The following is a 3,983-nucleotide window of genomic DNA, read 5'->3' as shown; positions in this document are numbered from 1 at the left end:
GACATCTTGAGTTTCAATAGACCTCATTAAAATGTACAATTTTAACTGCTGGATCTTGTTCATTCATCAGCTCTTTTAATCCTCATGTTGCTATGTTGTGTTTTGAAACGCTATTTAATGTGATTTAATGTGGTTTTCAGCACTTTTTGGGATATGCAACATTTTGACATTTTTGCCATACTATAGCCTTGCTTTTTTGGTCATTTTTTCGAGATGCAAAATTATGTTGTTTTTGTCCCTTTTTTGCAGCTTTCTGTGCCATAGGGTATCTAAAAAGGCCCTTTTATGTGATTTAATGAGGTTTCCAGAACTTTTTGGGATATGTCATATTTTGACATTTTTGCCATACTATAGCCTTGCTTTTTCGGTCATTTTTTCGAGATGCAAAATTATGGTGTTTTTGTTCCTTTATGCAGCTTTCTATGCTATGTTGTATTTTTAAACACTATTTTATGTAATTTAATGTGGTTTTCAGCACTTTTTAGGACATGTCATATTTTGACATTTTTGCCATACTATAGCCTTGCTTTTTTGGTCATTTTTTCGACGTGCAAAATTATTTAGTTTTTGTCCCTTTTTTCAACTTTCTATGCTTTGTCATGTTTTTGAAGGCTATTTTATGTTGTTTAATGTGGTTTTCAGCATTTTTTGCGATATGCCATATTTTGACATTTTTGCCATACTATAGCCTTGCTTTTTCGGTCATTTTTTTCTACATTGCCAAATTATTTAGTTTTTGTCCCTTTTTGCAAATTTCTATGCTATGTTGTTTTTTGAAACGCTATTTAATGTGATTTAATGTGGTTTTAAACACTTTTTAGGACATGTCATATTTTGAAATTTTTGCCATACTATAGCCTTGCTTTTTCGGTCATTTTTTCGACGTGCAAAATTATTTTGTTTTTGTCCCTTTTTGCAAATTTATGTGCTATGTTGTGTTTTGAAACGCTATTTAATGTGATTTAATGTGGTTTTAAGCACTTTTTGGGACATGTCATATCTTGACTGACACAGTGTTGAAAAAGCATCCAAAAACTGTCCCGAAATACATGAAATAGAATGTTGAAAAAAATGACCAAAAAAGCAAGACTATAGTATGGCGAAAATGTCAAAATTTAACATGTTCTAAAAACAGCTGGAAATCGTAGAACAGCCTGTCAAAAAAAGGCCAAAAACTTCATGAAATAACACCATAGAATGACTTTTTCATACTATTTCGGTCCACCATGAATTTCTTGACAAAAGTCAAATGAAAACCAAATCCAGGGTTGAATTGTTATTTCTACCTTTAATGAGCCAAAACTCAAAGCAATAAATTACAAGAAATCTGGATAAATAAATATGTAGCTATTTATGCATCAACTTCATTTTCATAAACAGTGCCTTGACAAAGACCAACAGCAGTATGAAAACAGGTTTAAAAAAAAAACAAAAAACAACTTCATGGCAAATCAGACAAAACGACAAATTCTGGCGTCCCAGACGAGATGACTACATTTATTTCCAGTTGACATCTTGAGTTTCAATAGACCTCATTAAAATGTACAATTTTAACTTCTGGATCTTGTTCATTCATCAGCTCTTTTAATCTCTTTTTCACCTCCAGTTTAACTATGAACAAAGTTAATCTTTCAACAGTCCATACAGCAGATTTTAAGAGCAGTGGGATTCCTAACCAGAGGGCACAGCATCAGTACAGTACTGCAGAAGTAGAGCGTCCAAAAGGAAGATAAAAAAACATAACTGACTGTACACAGGAGGTGGATGACGCCTCTGGGTCTGAAAAGTGAAACTCGTGAAAGTGCCTTAAATCTACATTCTTGCTAATGGCCAGCAGGGGGCGACTCCACGGATTGCAAAAAGACATAAAATAGTAAAGAAGTCAGTGAGAAAATTATTTTACTTCTCACTTGATTTATTACCTCAGTGAACATTTTCCAAACAAGTTTATGGACTTCATCTTTGATTCAAGTCTTCAATACAGCATGATGTTGATTTTGTAAATAATGGTCCCATTCAGAATATAATATAAAGCGGGGTATTTTTCAGGATGTGGAAACCTCTACATCAGGTTAGAGATGAAGCAATGTGCATACTCAAAATCGTTCAATTATGGTCATTTATAGCTCCAAAACAAAAGACGGCAATGGCTGAAATGCCAAACTTCAAGGTTTCAAAACAGTAGTCCATAACCCAAAAGATGATGTCACAGTAGCTGCGTCCAGTTCTTCTTTTCAGTCTGTGGTCGGTACTGAAGGAGTGCCGGTTTAAAACGTGACTTAATTAAAATCCTTCCTGTCAGGTCCGAGTGTCACTGCAGCCGCAGGAGTATCAGGTCCACATCCAGTGAACTGCTTTCACGGAAACATTTCAATGTTTACTTGTCAGCAGCTTTAAAGCCCCGAAACCTTTTTCTTCCGAGCAGCCAGCATCTCGTAGAACGGGTCTTTGCTGATAGCAGCTCTGCAGGGGGAAAGAGGAGGAGAGTTAGAGAAAAGGCTTCATGCTGATCATCGTACGGCAGACAGTCAAGAGTTAAAATGTGGCTCACTTGATGCTGTTGATCCATTCATCTTTCTCCTCTGCAGTCGGGGCAGAGATTCTATAAAAAGTATGGTTTCCCTCGACGACGCGTCCATCTGCCTCAGTTTTGCAGGCTTTGATCACCTGATCTTTGTGGTCCGAGATGAAGAGCTCAAAGCAGTTCTGATGAATTAAGCAAAACACACAAACACACATAAGCAACGCTGCTGTTGCAGCTTTCTATGCTATGTTGTGTTTTGAAATGCTATTTTATTTGATTTAACGTAGTTTTAAGCACTTTTTAGGACATGTCACATTTTGACATTTTTGCCATACTATAGCCTTGCTTTTTCGGTCATTTTCACGACATGCAAAATTATGGTCTTTTTGTCCCTTTTTGCAAATTTCTGTGCTATGTTGTGTTTTGAAACGCTATTTTCTTTGATTTAATGTGGTTTTAAGCACTTTTTAGGACATTTCATATTTTGACATTTTTGCCATACTATAGCCTTGCTTTTTTGGTAATTTTTCCACATTGCCAAATTATTTTGTTTTCGTCCCTTTTTGCAAATTTCTATGCTATGTTGTGTTTTGAAAAGCTATTTCATGTTGTTTAATGTGGTTTTCAGCACTTTTTGGGATATGTCATATTTTGAATTTTTTGCCATACTATAGCCTTGCTTTTTCAGTCATTTTTTCGAGATGCAAAATTATGGTGTTTTTGTCCCTTTTTGCAAATTTCTATGCTATGTTGTGTTTTGAAACACTATTTTATGTGATTTAATGTGGTTTTCAGCACTTTTTGGAACATGCCATATTTTGACATTTTTGCCATACTATAGCCTTGCTTTTTTTATAATTTTTCCACATTGCCAAATTATTATTTTTTTGTCCCTTTTTGCAACTTTCTATGCTATGTTGTGTTTTGAAATGGTATTTTATTTGATTTAATGTGGTTTTAAGCACTTCTTAGGACATGTCATATTTTGACATTTTTGCCATACTATAGCCTTGCTTTTTCGGTCATTTTTTCCACATTGCCAAATTATTTAGTTTTTGTCCCTTTTTGCAACTTTCTATGCTATGGCATGTTTTGAAACGCTATTTTATGTGATTTAATGTGATTTTCAGCACTTTTTGGGATATGCCATATTTTGACATTTTTGCCATACTATAGCCTTGCTTTTTTGGTAATTTTTCCACATTACCAAATTATTTTGTTTTTGTCCCTTTTTGGAACTTTCTATGCTATGGCGTGTTTTGAAACACTATTTAATGTGATTTAATGTGGTTTTTAGCACTTTTTGGGATATGCCATATTTTGACATTTTTGCCATACTATAGCCTTGCTTTTTCGGTCATTTTTTCGAGATGCAAAATTATGGTGTTTTTGTCCCTTTTTGCAAATTTCTATGCTATGTTGTGTTTTGAAACGCTATTTTCTTTGATTTAATGTGGTT

General features: G+C 34.4%; 1 long non-coding RNA gene across 1 annotated transcript; it reads right to left on the bottom strand.

The window, feature by feature from the left end:
- Positions 1-1,330: 1,330 nt before the first annotated feature.
- LOC121938722 lies at positions 1,331-2,777 on the bottom strand. The gene is made up of 2 exons (XR_006105352.1): positions 2,552-2,777; positions 1,331-2,463 (listed from the first exon to the last, which is right to left on the bottom strand). It is a non-coding gene; the product is annotated as an uncharacterized LOC121938722 (long non-coding RNA).
- Positions 2,778-3,983: the final 1,206 nt, after the last annotated feature.

This window comes from Plectropomus leopardus, unplaced genomic scaffold (genome assembly GCF_008729295.1).
Source record: "Plectropomus leopardus isolate mb unplaced genomic scaffold, YSFRI_Pleo_2.0 unplaced_scaffold3137, whole genome shotgun sequence".
Lineage (NCBI taxonomy): Eukaryota > Metazoa > Chordata > Actinopteri > Perciformes > Serranidae > Plectropomus > Plectropomus leopardus.
The sequence above is the reverse complement of the archived record's forward strand: the minus strand, read 5'-3'. Positions and strand labels throughout refer to the sequence as shown.